The sequence below is a fragment of the Hypanus sabinus genome, chromosome 2, assembly GCF_030144855.1.
Source record: "Hypanus sabinus isolate sHypSab1 chromosome 2, sHypSab1.hap1, whole genome shotgun sequence".
Lineage (NCBI taxonomy): Eukaryota > Metazoa > Chordata > Chondrichthyes > Myliobatiformes > Dasyatidae > Hypanus > Hypanus sabinus.
In genome coordinates this window covers 76,020,110-76,039,985 of record NC_082707.1, presented here as the reverse complement: position 1 = coordinate 76,039,985, position 19,876 = coordinate 76,020,110, and the positions used below count along the sequence as shown (strand labels likewise).

The 19,876-nt window shown below is 42.0% G+C and overlaps 1 protein-coding gene across 1 annotated transcript in view; it reads right to left on the bottom strand.

Moving 5' to 3' along the window:
• Positions 1-19,876, bottom strand: part of LOC132403652 (opsin-3-like) — a 75,280-nt gene that overhangs the window by 21,813 nt on the left and 33,591 nt on the right. The gene's annotated exons all lie outside the window — the stretch shown is intronic.

The following is a 19,876-nucleotide window of genomic DNA, read 5'->3' as shown; positions in this document are numbered from 1 at the left end:
GCTCCTGTGGCTCCTCCCACAGACTCCTGTATAAAGGCGATTGAGGTCTGAGCCCAGCCTCTCTGTCTCCAGGATGTAGTATGGTTTGTTCCTTCTTCCAGTCAATAAAAGCCGATATCTCGCCTTACGTCTCAGAGTGAGTTATTGATGGTGCATCACCCTTTTAAGATAAGGGGACCAAAACTGTTCATAATACTCCAAATGAGGCCTCACCAGTGCTTTATAAAGTTTCAACATTACATCCTTGCTTTTACATTTTAGTCCTCTTGAAATGAATGCTAACATTGCATTTGTCTTCCTCACCACTGACTCAAGCTACAAATTAAACTTTAGGGAACTCTGCCCATGTCCCTTTGCATTTCAGATTATGGGTGGAACTGAGTATTAAGAAAGGTATGACCATGTTAATGCGTCTATCTTATAGAACACCCAACAATCTAAGGGATTAGAGGAACAAATGTGTGGAGAGATCACAGACTTTTACAAGAAACATAAGGTTGATGTAAATGTTCAAAGTACATTTATTACCAAAGTATGTACCCATTATACAACTCTGAGATTTGTGTTCTAGTAGACAGCCATGAAACTAAGAAACAGACCGACAGACAGACGTACTTTATTGATTCCGAGGAAAATTGGGTTTCATTACAGCCACACCAACCCTAAAGAACCCATATTAAAAAAGACCATCAAACACCCAGTGAGCAGAGAGAAAAAAAGCATCATGCAAACAATAATCACAAGCAAATAGCATTCTGAACTGAAGTCCAGAGAGTCTCATAGTTCCACATTGTTCAGCGTGGAGCTGAGTTGTGGTGCAGCAATCTGAACTGGAATGCCCCTCATCTCAAGCCCCGACACCCTGACCTTTCCAATCTCGCCCGGCGCCTGAAATCCGTCCAAACATCAAATTCATTTGCCGGTGCTCTGGGGGCCTGGACACCGCCGTCTCAATTTGGCCTGTGACTGACCTTTCTGATTTGGCACAGCGCTTAAAAGGATCAAACCTTGGGTCTTCCTTGCTCTCGACAACAGGCCCACTGCATTGCCTTGCCTCAGTTCTGCCGCATCGAATTGCCTCCACGTCCAAAGGGAAGTTACTTGCAATGATTGTTTGCCAGAAAAAGGTCTGATTAACCAAATATTTGGTTGCTTTCTTTGTTTCGTTAGCCACCTGCCAGAGTTGCTGAGGTTCACCAGCACTGTCTTAAACTGGGAGATAATTATAGGTGATTTTAACTTTCCACATAATGACTGGGACTCCCATTCTTTCCAAGGACTAGAAGCAATAGAGTTTGTCAAATGTGTTCAGGAAAGTTTCCTTCATCAGTACATAGAACTCCCAATGACAGAGTGTGCAATACTTGATCTGTTGTTAGGGAGTAAGTCAGGGCAGGTGACAGAAGTTTGTGTAGGGGAATACTTTGTATCTAGTGATCATAATGCCGTTAGTTTCAAAATGAAAATGCAAAAAGATAGGTCTGGTCTGCAGGTTGAGATTCTAAATTGGAGAAAGGCCAGTTTTGATGGTATCAGAAAGGATTTGGCAAATGTGGATTGGGACAGGCTATTTTCTGGCAAAGATGTACTTGGTAAGTGGGAGGCCTTCAAAAGTGAAATATTGATAGCACAAATCTTGTATTTGCCTGTCAGAATAAAAGATAAAGATAACATGTGTAGTGAACCTTGGTTTTCAAGAGATATTAAGGCCCTGGTTAAGAAAAAAAAGGGGGTGCATTAGAGGTCAGGTAGGAACTAATGAGGTGCTTATGGACTATAAGAAATGCAAGAGAACACATAAGAAAGAAATCCGGAGGGCTAAAAGAAGCATGAGGTTGCCCAAGCAGATAAGGTGATGGAAAATCCTAAGGGATTCAACAGATAAGCTAAGAGTAAAAGGATTGCAAGAGATAAAATTGGACCTCTAGAAGATCAGACTGGTAATCCATTGGTGGAGCCAAAAGAGATAGGAAAGATCGAGATCTTAAATGAATTTTTTGCATCTGTATTTACTTAGAAGATGGACATAGAGTATATAGAAGTGAGGCAAAATGCCATCAACTTCATGGACCCCATGCAGATTACATAGGAGGAGGTGTTTGCTTCTTGAGGCAAATTAGGGTGGATCAGTCCCCAGGGCCTGACACCCACATGGACTTTAACATGACATTCGACAAGATCCTGTGCAGGAGGCTGGTCAAGAAGGTTCAGTCGCTCAGCATTCAAGATGAGGTACAAATTGGTTAGACATTAGCTTTGTGGGAGAAGCCAGAGAGCTTCTAGATGGATGCCTCCCTTACTGGAGGCCTGAGATGAATGAAGTGCCACAAGGATTGATGCTGCGTGCATTGTTGTTTGTCATCTATATCAATGGTCTGAAGAATAATGTGGTAACCTGGAAGAGCAAATTTGCAAGTGACACCAAGATTGATGATGTAGTGGACAGTGAGGAAGACTGTCATAGCTTGCAGCAGGATCTGAACCAACAGGAAATAGGACTGAAAAACAGCAGATGGAACTTAGTGAAAACAAGTGTAAGGTGTTTGTCACACCTCACTATCAGGTGTGGGTAAGAGTGTCAGTTGAGGGTCACTAGTTGAAAAAAAACAGATGATAAGCGGCAACAACATGTTAGTGCAATGAGTTTTATTTAGTGCTAGGTGAGAAAAAAGAACAAAACTCACCCAGTAGTTGTAAAGAGAAAAAAAGTATCTACAAATAGACAAATAAAAACAAATGTATATGTACAAAAATTAACAAATATACAGAGGCTTTTTCCAAACATGCTTTGTTGTTAACTTTCCAATGTAAGTATTCACCAACAATCAAATCCACGCTCCACACCTCCCTAGCAAAGCCAGACTGAGGGTTCAAGTCTGCCCCCTCCTGGCCTAGAAGGACCAGAAAATTCTACTGCTGGTCTGAGGGGAGGGGGAAGGTGGGATAATCATGTGACCAGATCATAATAATTATTTCAGTTGCAGAATTGGAACATTTTAAACAGGGATTCTAACGCCCTACAGTTTTATTCCACAACATATGCCTTAGTTAAACCCACAGATCAGTGTCCACAGGCTCAGAAGATTATAAAAGAATAATGCCTCCCCACCAGTGGGGCTGCCCGTGTAAGTTGTGATGATGCTACTCCCATTAACCCAGGCATTATTTTAGGACATCACAAACTGTCCCTCGGGACTTTTGGGGCTGTTCTGCTGGCTACTAATGGATGTAATGATCTGAGTGAAAATAAGTGAAACTGTTTGGAATGCCTGTCTAGAATCCTTATTTTTAATGAGCTATAAATCAGCAGAGCACATTAACTGAAGGGATTGTTTTGATTTGCCAAGCTAGCAATTGTTTGTCTGTAAATGGTGAACTCCCTAGAACTGCAGAACAGTAGGGCAAGGTGTGTGAACTACTGGGGAAGCTAGACCAGGGACAGAACAAGGGGGAGTGACTAACTGGGCAAATGGGCAATGTGAGTAGGAGAATTAGCATTGCCAGCCTGTGCTGTCACAGTGTTGCACTTCGGTGGGACAAACCAGCGTAAGCCTTACACAGTGAACGGTAGAGCTCTGAGGAGTACGGAAGAACAAAGGGATCCGGGAATACAGATCCATAATTCATGAAAGTGGCGTCTCAGGTAGATAGGGTTGTAAAGAAAGTTTTTGGCACATTGGCCTTCATAAATCAAAGTATTGAGTACAAAAGAGGAGATTGTTTATTGAAATTGTATAAGACATTGGTGAGTCCTAGTTTAGAGTATTGTGTGCAGTTTTGATCATCTACCTACAGGATAGATGTAAATAATGTTGAACGAGTACAGAGAAAATTTACAAGGATGTTTCTGGGTCTGGCGGACTTGAGTTACATGGAACGATAGAGTAGGTTAGGACTTTATTTAACAAAACAAGGAAGAATGAGAGGAGATTTAATAGAGATATCAAAATTATGAGGGTATATATAGGGTAAATGCAAGCAGGTTTTTTTCCATGGAGGTTGGGTGGGTCTACAACCAAAGGTCATGGGTTAAGGGTGAAATGTGAAAAGTTTATTGGGAACGTAAGGGGAAATGTCTTCACTCTGGGGTTGTGAGATTGTGGGAATGAGCTGCCAGCTCAAGTGGTACATGTGAGCTCAACTTCAATGTTTAAGAGATGTTTGGATAGGTGTATGGAGGGCTATGGTCCTAGTGCAGGTTGATGGGAGTTTAAATGTTTTCAGCATGGACTAGATGGACCAAAGGGCCTGTTTCTATGTTGTACTTTTCTACGACTCACAACAGAGACTGTCCTTCACAACCTGGACTTACCTTTACAATATAGGTTACAGTGGTCGGGGACACTGAAGGTATGATTAAGGGAGGCCGAGTAGCGCTTACAGGATTGCTTTGGATCAGTGGACTCGACCATATTCAGGGATTCATCTTTGGATATGAATGAATATGCCTCAGTTGTCACTGATTTCAAGATGTGTGCATGAGTGTGTGTGCCTTCGAGACTATGCCGGACATACCAAAGCTAGAAGCCACGGATGAATCAGGAGTCAGAGGTCTGCTGAGGGCTACATCTGTGGTGCTCAAGACCAGCGACTCAGTACTCTCCAAGAAGTCCAGGAATATCCTGAGGAAGGCTAACTTAAGAGTAAAAAAGCATTTCTGGGTGAAGTTAAAGAAAGAAGAAACACATTGGTTATAGCGTGGTTTGCAGGCCATTACTTCCTCTAAGGTGAAACTTAACGTCATGAATGCTGTGAGGCTTCCTGTCCCACTGAGCTGAGCACTGTTTATGCATGCTTTGAAAGGGAGAATAATACAGTATACCTCTGTGAATCCCTGCAGCATCTGGCTACCCTGTGATGCCTGACATAGAGGCCAGCATCACAACCCTTACAAGTCGGGCCCCAATGGAGTACCTGGCAGATCATTGAAAACCTGTGCCAACCAACTTCAAGGGCATCTTCAATCTCTCACTGCTGCAGTCAGAGGTTCCCACTGCCTCAAAGCAACATTGATCATACTGCTGCTCTGGAAAAACAGGATGAGCTGCCTCAATGACTGTAACCCAGTAGCATTCACATCCACAATGATGAAGTTCTTCGAGTGGTTGGTCATGGCCAGAAGAAACTCAAGCCTAAGCAAAGACCTGGACCCGCTGCAATTTGCCTACTGCCACAATAGGTCGACAGAGGATGAAATCTCATTGGCTCTCCACTTGGTTTTGGACCATTGGACAATAACAATACTTAAATCAGGCTGCTGATCATTGATTACAGCTCAGTGTTTAACACCATCATCCCTTCAGTACTAGTCAATAAGCCCCAAAGCATGGGTCTCTGTACCTCGCTCTGCAACCAGATCCTTGACTTCCTCAGCGGAAGAGCACAGTCAATGCAGATCAGGAATCACATCTCTTCACTGACAACCCATACCGGCGAACCTCAAGGCTATGTACTTAGCCCACTGCTCTACTCTCTCTACACTTATGACTATGTGGCTAGGCACAGCTCAAACAGCAGCTACAAGTTCATTGAAAGACCAACTGTTGTTGGCAGAATCTCAGATGATGAGGAGGAGGCGTACAGGAGTGAGATAGATTAGCTGATTGAGTAGTGTTGCAACAACAATCTTGCATTCAAAGTCAATAAGACCAAAGAACTGATTTTGATTTCAGAAAGAGGACATCAGGAGAACACACAGCAGTCCTCATCAAGGGGTCAGCATTGAATGCTTTGAGCAGCTTCAATTTCCCAAGTGGCAATGTCTCTGAAGATCTATCCTGGGCCCAACATATTTCATTAAGAGCTTGAGGGGTTTTATTATGTTATCATACATTTCTTATTGTAACATAGTCATTTTTAGGCCTTGTAGTGTACTGCTGCCACAAAGCAAAGTAATTCACAACATATGTCAGTGTTAATAAAGCTGATTCTGATTTTGAAGATGATGACTCACTCCAATTTTTCAAGTTAATTGAGCATGGATCATAATGCTGACCCTATCCCAGCTGCACCATATGTGAAAGATCAGCAGATAATACAATAGCTTAGCTCTTTTGCTTTGATCTGTGAAATTAATTTTAACTCCCAGTGATTTATTTAATGAAACTTTTGGCTTCACAGATGTTAAGTTCTGTACACATAAGGAAATGGGTGTTCTGATCTCTGGGTTGCAGATCTCTGTGCTCTTAGTCTTGGTTCAATGCAAAACTTTGTGTCTGCAGTGACATAGCAATGTGTGAATATGTTCCAAGGGGTGATGGGGAAGTGAACAGTGCAAAGACAAGTTGCTTTGCCACTTAAATATACATAAGAAATGACTGTGTTTGAAAGAAATCCTTGTACAAGTGTAAGGTTGGTTGGTGCTACATAATTGTTAATGATCTATAAAATGAATTATGTATTTAACATGTGTAGCTGAAAAGCTCAAAAGCTTTTGAAGATTATATCAATTGTGCTTTCATTGATGTAATCAAAATTCCCTACTTCATGCTACTTCTCACTGGAGACTTAAATTCTGTCTGGTTAAAATTCATCTGTCAACATACAGATGTCAAACTGCCATAAATATTGACTTTTAATGTGCTGACAGCTGTAACTTTGTGTCCACTTGGTAGAACGCTTCAGGAAGCTCATGAGCTCGTGAAGCTTTTGGATTGAAGTGATTTACTTGAATTGTTCTGGAGATAAGGAATTACAGAAATAAGGGGAGAATTAGGAAGCTGAGTTCTTCTGAAAGCCAAAAAAACGGAGTTGTGATCTGGTATGGATGTTTAAAATAATGAAGAATTTACCTTGAGTAAACAAAGAAAAATAGTTTGTAGCACAATAGTGCAATTAGAAAGGGGAAAGAAACGATTACGATTTTTACAAAAATAAAGGAACTGTGATGAAATGTATTTTTATTTAATGCTTGGTTCAAATTTGACCAGAGAGGAGAAGTGGTATTGTTGTATTAGTTGTCTGTAAACGTCATTTGGATGAATATAGAGTGGTAGTACCATGGCAAAAGGCCAGAGAGGAATTAACTGGTTTGTTCTTTGAAGGAGCTGGTGCATACTCAGTGGGTAGAGCGGCACTGAGAACAGGGAAATCCACAGTCCCCAGATTTACTATATACCCTGTGTCTTTCTCAGCTTCTGCCCCCTAGTTGCCATCTTGTGCAGAATAAGACTGTTTAAAACTTCATCACACAATTCAAATTAGGGGTGAACTCCGAAGTCTGAAAGCTTTATCAAAGGCTGTTTCATCCCCCCACCTTTTCAGATTCCTTCTCTCCCTTTGAAATCTGTTAATATAATTGTGAAATACCCTGTAATTAATTGAGTGTTAATATAATCTATACATTTTCTAAATAATAAATGTACCTTTACTTTCACACATTTTAGAGCTTTGACATATTTACATTGTCAGGGTTTAAAGTGGCAACACTCTTACAAGTTGTAGCAATAAACACAGAATGGAAGTGAGTAGCGCGTTGTTAATAAACTGTCAGCCCACTGAACGCCGACACCGTCTAGTCGAAACATTTTATTTTTGCCATTGTGTCTGTCAGTTGTTTTGTCTGCCTAACATCGTTTACTTGTGTTGTGGGTTTGGTTTGTGTTTGATTTGAAAAATTTCATATTCTGACTTATTACAAAAATATTTTTAACTTGCCTCACAGTTTTCAGGCCATGCAAAAATTCCCTGCTGAGAGCAATGGTTGGGCTGTGCAGATGTGAAAAAGAAACAAGTTAGAGCGGAAATTGGCTGTGGCTGACAGCAGAGGTCTGGACATGGCTGGGAGATTGGTATTCTGCTTTCAGATCGGGGGAATCAGCTCAACAGCAGCTGCTCTTTCCATCACATTACATTCTGCTATATTGGACAGTTTGTTTCTCACTCAAATCAGCCTACTGATGATGTTCTAGCCTCTGCAGTCTACTCCATCCTGTCCAACCTAGAAAATGGTGCCTCATATGCCAGGATGTTTTTATTAACTTCAGCTCGGCATTTAATATGATCATTGTTCAGAAGCTGGTGGGTAAATTGTCCTCATTGAGCCTCAGACTCTCTCTCTCTATAACTGGATTCGAGACTACTTAACAGAAAGGCCACAGTCAATCCATGTTTACAAAAACATTTTTGGCTCACTGCTGTTCACACTACTAACGAACGCATGACTGCGTTGCTAGATGCAGGTCAAACCGAATCATCAAGTTCAGTGACCACACAGCAGTGCTTGGCCTCATTGACAATGACAAGGCAGCTTTCAGAGAGGAAGTAGAGCAGCTGGTAGAGCGGTGCAAGCACAGCAACTTGAGTCTCAACGTGGAAAAGACCAAAGGGATGACAGTGAACGTTAGGAAGGTGCAAGCTGACCACTCCTCACTGTTTATACGTGACTCCTCTGTATCAGACTGTATCACCTGGTCCCTTAACACTGCCTCTTTGATCAAAAATTCTCTGCCCTCCCCTTCCCCTACTTTATCCAATTCTTGCAGGAGCACTATTGAGAGTGTCCTGAGCAGCTGCATCACGTCTGGTACGGGAATTGCGAAGTGTCTGACTTCAAGTCCCTACAAAGTATTGTGAGGACTGCTGAGAGGATCATTGGGGTCATTAGAGATGAAAACACCCAGTGCAAAAGGAAATGTGTCAGAAGGATCCTCTACACATAGTACCTGACCCCTGACCTATTGAGCGCTTCTGTTTTCATTCCTGATCTTATAGCCTGGGATTAATCATGTGCCTGATTGTCTGTTATCTGGAAATGATCATTTATTAGCTCACAATAGTTTCAATTGTTTTAGTACAACTGCTGTCCTGTTATGACAGCTCTTCATTGCCTCTTTAGAAGTACTGTATACTGACAACTCACACCGTACAATTTAATCCTACCCACTTAAAATAACCTTAGATCCCTTACTTGAAACTACAATGATCACCCATATTTCTGGCAGGGAAAAATAATTCTTGACAGCATGTCGAATGAATGTGACTTCCTTGCACATCATAGAATCATAGAAAAGTACAACACGGAAACAGGCCTTTTGGCCCATCTAGTTTGTGCCAAACCATTTAAACTGAATACTCCCATCCACCTGCACTGGGACCACAGCCCTCCATACCCCTTCCCTCTATGTACCTTTCCAAACCTCTCTTAAACATTGAAATGGAGCTCACATGACCTCAGCTTGTAGTCCCACTCAATCTCAGTGGAAAAAACCTGCTTGTGTTAACCCTATCTGTATACCTCAAGTCTCCAGTCCGGGTAACATTCCTGTAACTTTTCTAAGTACTCTTTCTTACTTATTTGCATTTTTTCTGTAGGTAGGCAACCAAAACTGCACACAATACTCAAAATTAGCCCTCACCAATGTCTTATACAAATACATAACATCCCATCTCCTGTACTCAATTCTTTAAGGCCAATGCTCCAAAAATATCTATGATCTCAGCACAAAAATGCTTCAGCTTGATATTAACCATATAACAATCACAGCACGGAAACAGGCCATCTTGGCCCTCCTAGTCCATGCCGAACCCTTAATATTGTTCATACTTCAGTTCATGAAAAACATAGTTTTCCTCTGATTAAACTTATTTCTGGCCCTATTTCGCTGGTATAAGGTGTAATTTTTGTGAGTAAGAAAAGAACCATTTGCAGTTTGAATGTCAACCTCATTATTGGGGATATGATGCAAGCAAAAATAATTGCAAATCATTAGAGCTAAATTCAGATAGAGATAGCATAATGTGCAATTCACCTCTCGATCAAGATTCTTTCAAGGTATGCAGTAACATTTGAATGAAAAACAAGTAGCATATTTATCTCAAACAGTGATTTCCAACAGGGGCAGTTACATGCCCTAAGGGGGTGTTAGGGGAAATAGAAGTTGTTGAGGAGGAGGGGGCCTTCAAAATTTTTTGGGGTTGTGGTAAGCGGCATCCTAACTTGAGGTATGAAACCTGACCAGCCGTTTCAACTCGCCGCTGTCATCAATATCTGATAGGCGTTCCCAGTTTGTGTTAGTTTATTTTAATTTAGCCTTATTAATGATAGATAAATACAAACGTTTGTACATATGGCACAACCTCTATGAGTCTGAAGGCAGTGAAGCCTTGAATTCTAATCCTTATAAGAAACAGAAACTGGAGAAAGTAAGTCAATACAATGTGACATACCTGGAGTATGGTTTTATTTCATTCCCATCAGATTAATGATGTCTCAAGTGTCTTATTTTTAATACTGTACTGTCTAATGAGGCCATCAAGATTGCAGGAGCACTTCTGTAAAAGACACCACGAAAAGGCTCCATAGGTATTACTCAGTTCCAGAAGATGAAAGAAGCATTTGAAAAATGTTGCACACTCAAGTCATTTGCCAAGAAAGCTAAAAATGACCTTTTGGTGCTCTCATTATTTCTTATAACATTTCCAAAATAATAGTAAAGTGTGGAAAATCTCATACAATTGATGAAAGATTAATAATGCCTGCTGTATCGGAAGTGCTCACCACTGTTCTCAAAATGGATGCCAGCATTTTAAAATCAATTCATCTGGGTAATAACTCTGCAGCTCATCGTATTGATGAAATAAATGAAGACATTGAGCATCACCTATGCACAAAGCTACAAAACACAGAATTTGGGATACAACTGGATGAGTTAACTGTGTGAAACAATGGGGCATTGTTAATGACATATGGAAGGTTTATCAAAAATGGAAAAGTTTATGAAGAGATTCTCTTTTGTAAAAAGTTAAAAGCAAACATCAATGGAAAATCTATCAATGAAGAGCTCAAAATGTATATTGAGGATAGAAGTATTCCGATTAGGAACATGATTTCTTGTACAACAAATAGAGCACCAAGTACGACAGGTCACCATGCGGTTTAGTGGCATTTATGAAGAAATAAATTCTAAGTCTGTTTGCAATCCATTGTGTAATTCATTGTCAACATCTTGCAGCCAAAAACCTTAGCCAGCAACTTTTTTCAAGTATGACTCTTGTAATATCTGTTATCAACAAAATTAAAGCTCAACTGTTAAATAGCATAATTTTCCATCAGTTATGCCAAGATAATGATGAGGAGTTTGAATTCTTGCTTTACCACACGGAAGTGTGTTGGCTGTCAAAAGGCTTAAAACGTTTCTTTGATCTTTTTGATACTGTGATTGAATTTTTGCTCGAAGTCGACAAGAGCTTGGGAAACAAGATTGAACTTCTACTTGGAGACGTGGCATACCTAGCTGATCTGTAGGACAAAATGAACATTCTAAACATGAAACTGCAGGGTGAGAATTTCAATTTAATCTGGACAAAATGTGCAGTATCCACTTTTATCAGAAAATTGGAAATATATAAACAAAACATTATAAGCAGAATGTTCACAGAGTTTCCCTGCATTGAAAATATGGCACTCTCTTTCAAAGATGGTCATTTTCAAGAGTGTTGTTTATACCTACAGTCACTGAAGAAGGATTTTCAGAATTGATTCAAGGTTTTGAATGATCGGGAAATTCCAGATTGGTTAATTAACCCATCTCCTTGCGAGAAACAGGAAGAGAGCTTGTAAGAGGGAGTTACTGAAGTTCAGAATGATGAAGAAGCAAAAATGCTTTTCAAAACTGTCGACTTTTGTGGTATGTAGCTACGCAGACATACAAAGTTTCCTGGTCTTTGGAGAAGAGCCAAACTGCTCTTCACAGTATTTTCATCCTTATACCTTGTTGACAGAGGCTTCAGTGCAGTGAACCACATAATTACAAAAAATCAGAAACTGCTTGGACATTGCTACACACGGAGACTTAAGGCTGTTGCTGTCACAACTTGAACCAGATATTTCAGCACTTGTTAAAAGCCATCAAGCTCAAGGATCACATTTATATCAAAGCTGCTGTACAGCACACAGGTACTGTGTAAGCCAAGTTAAAGAGAAATAAAAATTTAAAGCAGAATCAATTTTCTCATGTTAGAATTTGGTAGACATGTCTTTACATTATGGGGGTGCCGGAAAATATATTATGCCTAAGAGAGGCGTTGGCAATTATAATGGTGTCTTAGGGGGACATTGGACTAAAAAGGGTTGGGAAACACTGATCTAGAAGTTTACCCGAAAACAGAAATCAGGTTATCTGTTTTCTGAAAAGAAAATGTAATGTTTTTCAGGGACAGCAGGTGTTAATTGAACAAATTTCTTGCTGCTGCTGTTAAGTAGACACACAGATGACAGCTCATCTTCCATTGCTAAAGACATATCCACACAACACTATCACTAGTTATCAGAGAACTTACTTTTCCATGGCTGCACCAGAGATTACTGAGGGCATGAAAAGAGCTCTTAGGTTATTGGAAGGAATTTCAAAAGTCTTGCTCATCACATAACCTGCCAGACGGGTGTCCTTACTTCAAAAGGTGGGACAAGTGCTTAGAGACTAGAGTTGCCAATATTATATTCACCAAATCAGATAGTTTTCTTAACATCCTGCTCAGTTGTTTCTCTGCAATGGTTGTTGATCAAAGTAATTAGTACACTGATATGTTTCCCAGGAGACTTGGGATGGCAGCACAATGCTTTACAGTACCAGTGACCAGGGTTCAATTCCCACTGCTGTCTGTAAGGAGTTGGCCCATTCTCCCTGTGATCGCGTGGGTTTCTTCCTGGTACCCTTGTTTTCTCCCACAGTCCAAGGACCTACCATTTGGTAAGTTAATTGGTCATTTTAAATTTTCCCATGATTAGGCTCAGATTAAATCGGGGGATTGCTGGGAGGCATGGCTCGAAGCGTCAGAGAAGCCTATTCTGCACTGAATCTCAATAATTATATAGCTCAGGATTTGCTGAAGTTTCTTGCAATACTCTACCACTTTCAACATTCTCCTACAGAGGAAAATAAATAACTTCAGGATACAGGTTAGAACAAAAGCAGGCAACTTCCCTTTAATAAATGAGATTTTCTTGCTAATAGGAAATTTTTGGCTAACCTCATTAAACTTATTAAACATTAAACCTCATTAAACATCCAGGGTCCCAGTCAAGTGTTCCCTGCAGGACATGAATATGGTCAATGAATGCCTACAATGTAGGCAAATTTCTGTGCCCATTCTGCCTGCTCCTATGGGCTAAAGGAAAAGTGGGTGAAACCTTCTCTCAAGTATGAATTGAAGGTGATCTCCTGAATGCAGCAATATATGGTCAGTTCTGAAATTCTGCAGAGAGCTGCAGTAGCAAGCTGGAAAAATCCTGACACAGGAAATTTGTAAATGAAGGTGAACTGGTCCCATGAATGCTTGCAGCGTCTGGGGGATGCTTTTTGTATGGCCATGAAGAAGAGTGTTAGCTTAAGACAAATGCCAATGGGAGTGCAGTTTTAGTTGCAGTAAAATGTTGAGGGTCAGTCTTCAGTCCAAACAATGTGCAGTGTAAACTGGGTGTGCAGTGTGCAGCAGTCTGACTTTGGATGTATGTTTATCATGGTTGGCCCTTTAAATAACATTGTTGGTGACTCTTCAGTATTAGTCAAGGCATTGAGTATCGAAGTTGAGATGTCATGTTGCAGTTGTACAAGGCACTGATGAGGTTGGATTTGCAATATTATCTTCAGTTTTGGTCACCCTGCTCCAGGAAAGATGCCATTAAGCTGAAAAGTGTGCAGAGGAGATTTGGGAGGAAGTTGACAGGAACCAAAGGAATTACTAATAGAGAGAGATACAGCAGGTTGAGACAATTTTTCATATGAACATAGGAAAATGAGAGGATATTTTGTAATAGTATATCAAATTATGAGGGGCAGAAATAAAGTGCACAGAGTCATTTCCCCCTGGTTGGGAAATCAAGAACTAGAAGGCATAGGTTGAAGGTGAGAGGGGAGAGAATGATTAGGAAACTGAGGGGCAGTTTATTTTTACCCAGAAAGTGGTAAATGTATGAAATGAGCTACCAGTGAAAGTGAGTGAGGCAAGTACATTAACAGCATTTCAGAAGGTACTTAGTCAGGAACGTGGATATCAAAGGGTTAGGAGGTTCTGGACTAAACACAGGCAAGTGGGAATACTTCGGATGTGAATCTTGGTTGGCACAAACCAGTTGAGACAAAGGGTCTGTTTCCATACTGTTTAACTCTATAATTATTCAGCCAAATACAGTTAAATATCTTACAACTGATAAGTTTTGTAAGTTGCACTACTGCTGATGCAATTTGGTAAGATTGGCACTAGAGAAACAGCTCTAGAAAGTAAGAAAATATTGTAGAATAGTGATCATATAATATTAAAGTGATTTTCAAATACTAGCTCAGGAGGATGCAAACTGTCATGGATGATTTAACCAAAGGGCCTCTTCATCTATGCCATATAACTCTATGCCTTCATGTGATACCATCATAAAGAAAATACCCTCAGCAGCCATCTTGTTCTTTTCCTTCAAAATTTTATGCTTCAATTAAATCACCTCACATTCTTCTAAGTTTCCGTGAAACTATCAAACTTCTCTGTGTAGAACAATCCTGTCATCCTAGGAATTGACCTACCAATACTTCTCCACATTGATTCCAATGCACGGACATCTTTCCATTGTTATGCCTGCAGCCCCCTCCTTTGTGAGAATCGCAAGATCACTATTGGGTTGGGTCAGGGGGCCCAGGAAATGAGAGAGAGACGTGCAGAATGTCTCGTTCCCCTGGTGATGTAAAGCTACGGGACATGGCTATTGTCTCCGGAAGGTGAATTTGTGGATTGGAGACTGTGCTACGTGGAAGCCCTCAGGCAAAGTGGGCTGGTTGAGGGAGAGATTGCATCACCCCCAACCTGATTGACATCTACGACCCTGCGAGTCAGGATAAAAGAGGGTCTGGGGGAACAGCCCCTCAGACGCACCAGAAGAAACGCTAGCAACCCTGTAACAGCGGGAAGCCATTTGAAGGTGTTATGAATGTACCACAGCTTTGAGGGGCCGAAGGGGCGGGAGCAGCCCCCTCCTTCCGTAGAATCGCAAGAGCACTATTAATTCGGGTCTCGGACCCAGGCAAATGAGAGACAATGTAACGGTTTTGGCCATGGCTTTTAGAGACACCTGTGCTGAGGGCATAACCCTGCTACGTGACAGCTACCACGGATATGGACACCCTCAGGCAATGTGGGGGCGGGGATTGCATCACCCTACTTTGCTGGACATCTACAACTCTGCAAGACAAGATAAAAGGGGATTGCAGAAGGCGGTACCCCAGAGAGACGCACCAGAAGGACTCGATCGCTCAACGCTCCCTTGATAGCTGGAAGCCAGTCAAAAGCCACGTGCGCTCCGTAACTTGTCTGCCTGGGGAGCGGGTGGCTGATAATACCGAGAAGGACTTCGAACTAATAACAGGGAAACAACGCTCCCCTGATTCAACGGTGTTGCTTCGTCAAAGACCCGGGCAAGTTCTGTCGTTTCTCCTCACTCTCTCTGAAACATGTGAAACCCAGCGATTCCCCAAAAGACTGAAGCCTGCAGACTTCTGAGTGACTTTTATATTTCCAACGGACAATATATTATCCCCTAGACAACAGTCGAGATGATTTCTTAATGATGATTATTGCTATACCCGTGCTTTAGATTGAGTTTGGCCGATGTATATGTTCTGAATGTTTGGTTTAACCTTAATTTTGTGCCCCCCTTTATGAATAAAACGTTCGAAAATAGGGCCATCAGACTCCAACCGACCTCTCTATCTTTGCTGGTGAGTTATCCAGTTACGGGATACGTAACAAAGGAAGCCACGTGCGTTCAGTTTCGTTGCCTGGGACTGGTGGCTTGTAACACGGAAAACGGCTTTTAGCTAGTAATGGGGAAACCAACTCCCCGACTCAAAGGATTGGCATCATAAAAGACCTGGGCAAGTTTAACCCATCTCTCTCGTAAACCCAGAATGCTGCAGCTTGAACCAACTAACAGAGACTTTTATCTTTCCATCGGACAATACAGTATCCCCTAGACAACGATAGAGCTATTTCTTATTGGTTATTATGATACCCGCGCTTTTAGATTTAGTATTGACAACATATATTATCTGTATGTTTGCATTAATCTTATTTTTGTGCCCTTTATCAATAAATACTTTTTAAAAAGTAGTACCATCAGACTTCAACGGACCTCTCTACCTTTGCTGGTAAGTGACCCAGTTACGGGGTTCGTAACAAGTGGAGTTCTCGTCTCGGGATTTGACACCAAATTGGGAGGCCAGTGAATCGGGCTTGTAAGTCAAAAAGAAACTTGGATCTGGTTATGTGGGTAGCCAGACGGGAAACCAGCAAAGATGGATATGGGTGAATTTATAGAAAACCCGACTCTGGAGGCGCTAGAGGCGGCGACCAAATCAAACTTGATAAATTTGGCGAAGGGGTTAAACCTCGCAGAGGTGAGGTCGTCAATGAAAAAGCGGGAGGTGTGAAGGGCAATAACTCAGTATTATATTGGGAAGAATGTGTTTGCAGCTGAGATATTGGAAAATATCCCTGAAAAGGTACCAGCTAGTGGGACAGCTCAGTTAGAGTTGGAGAAATTAAAGTTGGAACATGCAATTAAGTTAAAGAAGCTGGAGGCAGCTGAGAAGGAGAATGAACGAGCTGAGAGAGAGAGGGTGCATGCGCTCCAGCTAAAGGAGTTAGAGGTGAAACGGGAGCAGGAAAGAGCTGAGAAACAAAGAGAGCATGAAATGCGGTTAAAACAGCTGGAAACAGCTGAGGAAGAGAAACAGAGGAAACATGACTTGGAGATGGAGAAGTTACAGCAAGAGCCTCGAGTTCCGGGATCAGACCGAGAGGAGCGGTACAATGTTAGTCGAGAGTTGAGGTTAGTCCCTCCGTTCGAGGAGACGGATGTTGATAGTTATTTCTTGCTTTTTGAAAAGATGGCAGTGAATCAGAAGTGGCCCAGAGATCAGTGGGTGGCGCTGTTACAAAGTGTGTTAAAGGGGAAGGCACAGCGGGCGTATATGGCGCTGGCCATGGAGGAGGGAGAGGAAGAGAGTTATGACAAAGTAAAGGCAGCCATTCTCCGCAGTTATGAGTTAGTACCTGAGGTGTATAGACAAAAGTTTAGAAATTTAAAGAAAGGGTGGAATCAGATGTATACTGAGTTTGCCTATGAGAAGGATGTGCTCTTGGACCTTTGGTGCACAGCAGAGATAGTGGAAGAGGATTATGGGCATCTCAGGGAGTTAATTCTGATTGAGGAATTTAAAGGTTGTGTTTCGGAGGATATCCAGACGTATTTGAATGAGAAGGCGAATAAGTCCATCGCAGAATTTGCTAGGTACGCAGATGAATATGCCCTAACCCACAAGACAAAGTTTTCCTTGAATAAAAGTTCCCAGAGAGACCGTGGGAATGATCGAGAAAGTCCACTGGCTGAGGCAGAGGTCCCGCCAGGAGCTAGTGGTAAGGTTGAGGGGGAAAGGCCAGACGGCCAGAGATTTCCGGGCTTGACCTGTTTTAATTGTGGAAAGGGGGGTGGGCATATTGCATCTAGGTGCTTTGCTCCGAGGAAAGAGACAGGAAAAGGGAAAGCAGCAGTCCCTATCAGATGTGCCATGGTAATCAGTATATCGACAAGAGAGCCCCGGGTAGATAGAGTACGAGAAGGGTCTGAGACTTGTCTGTCACACGGAACCATGTCTGTGAGGGAGGGAGACACACCAGTTCCCGTACGGATCTGGAGAGAGACGGGGGGCTGAGCTGTCGTTGATCAGCAGTAAGGTACTAGAGTTTGGTCGCAAGACGAGAATGGTAGCTGTGAAGGGAATAAGTAAAGGGACAGAAATGGTGCCCTTACATAAGGTCATTATGGATTGTGAGCTGGTATCTGGACCAGTTGAAATAGGGGTGCGATCAGAATTCCCGAGAACTGACACGGACGTCCTTCTCGGTAATGATTTAGCAGGTGGTTTGGGCAGCCATGGCCGACCCGCCGGCCGATGAGTGCTGTGGCCCTGCCCCTAGAATCCAAGATCTACCCCGCATGCAGCCTGCCGAGAGAGGCAGCTGAGAACGGGAGCAGTTTAAATCCGGCCAGTTTCGATTTGACCGAGACGTTTCTACCGACCCTGTACCAAGAGGGTTTAGAGGGTGGTAAAACAAAGAGTAGTAAAGTGAAAGAGGGTAAGCAAGAGGAGGTAGATCTGCCCTTAGTGAGGAGAAAGGTTCTAGAGGCAGAAAATAAAGATGAGGAACCAATAGAGTGGTTAAGTGGTTCAGAGTTGGACAGGGATGATCTGTCTGGTTTGGCAGGACTGTTTGAAGAATTTGTAAATTCTAAAGGTGTTCCCGATAATGAAATGAGGGCAATCCTAGATGAAAAGGGTGCCCTTGCCTTGAAGAAGTCTGCTGGGTTGGCAGATGAGGTTGTTTCAGCCCGCAGGGTTGAGTTTACTCCGAGGGAGTTGCCCAGAGAGTAACTGGGAGGATCGGGGGAACTTAGAATTTGAAAAGAGTACGGGTATTGAAAGCCTGGAAGAGGCCAATGTCCCGTTTGAGTGTGTCCAAGAAGGGGATGCACGTTGTACTGAACCTAGTAACGGAGCTCAGAAAAAGTCTGAGGTATTTGGCCGTCCTTGTGGGTCAGATAGACTTGGTTCAGTGAAGAAAGGGTTAACCTTGGTAACAGTGGGAAGTGAGATTTCCCAGGTGTTTGTGCTCGAGGGTGTGTTAAAAGTTAATGCGGAGCTCAAAAATGGGGAGATAAATATTATTATTGAAGGAAACAGGAAATCTGTAGTTCCCAAATCTAATGAAAAAATTTTAAACCCTGCGGATCGCTTACAGATTAAGCCGGGAGATGACGGGGGGGGCGGTGGGGGGGCTGTGCTATTGTTATTCCAGAGTGTGGTGTGAAAAGGCAGAATTTGAAATGCAGCTTGAGCAAAGATTTCAAACTGAAAACACATAGCCTGAAGGGTCCTGACGAGAGGGCTAGCCACCTGTGTAACATTAAAGAATTGGGTGGAAATTCAGAAGATGGTCTAAGTTTGGGACATGGTGTTGATAAAATAACCCCTATGAAAGAGGCGGGCGGGAGTTTACCTCGCCAAAGTACCCAAGCTTCCCACGTGGGAACTAACCGGAAAAGAGGCAACGGTTAATGGGGATGCCATTTTTAAATAGCAAAGCCAGTTGTACGGGATTTCGACAAAGCATGTGAATAATAAAGACAACCCCATGGAAGCCTGCCTGTTAAGTTTGAAAGCAACCGAAAGATTAGTATTTACATAAACTTTTGTAGATGCACGGAAGCTAAGATCACAAGTCCTTAGTTTTGTTGCTGAGGGGAGGAAATAAAAATAGGTGGTTATTAAATTGAAGTCTGATGCTACAAGACTTTAGTAAGGTACAAGACGTTAAGATATTAAAGGAAGTGACACTGTAATTGTCACGTTCTCCTTCGGGTGTAACGAAACGCCGAATTTAACGTCCGGATAAACCACAGTTAATAAGAACCAGATCGCAGTAAGATTAACCATTTACTGTTCACTCTTCACATTAACATATGGTGAAAACTGTTGATAAAACAATACAAGATTGATACAGTATTTGTTCCTTCCTTAATATCACATTTCAAGTGTAAATACTTGCAAAGGTGACTATAACTACATTACACTAAGGTGCAGTATACAGGGAGAGGTTACCTGCTCCATTGACTACTTTAAATACACTTCCATGCAAACTATCCGCGACTCTTTAACTAACGAAAGCATAAACATTATCTACCGTCGTTACCTCTATCAGGATCAGCATTAATATCTTAGTTCAATATATCGATTATCTATTAACTTACAGCGTTGCTCTCACTGTGATTTCTCATGCCTGCAAAACTGCTTGTGCTCAGGTGAGCCTCGTGGAAAGCCCCCACCCTCGCGCT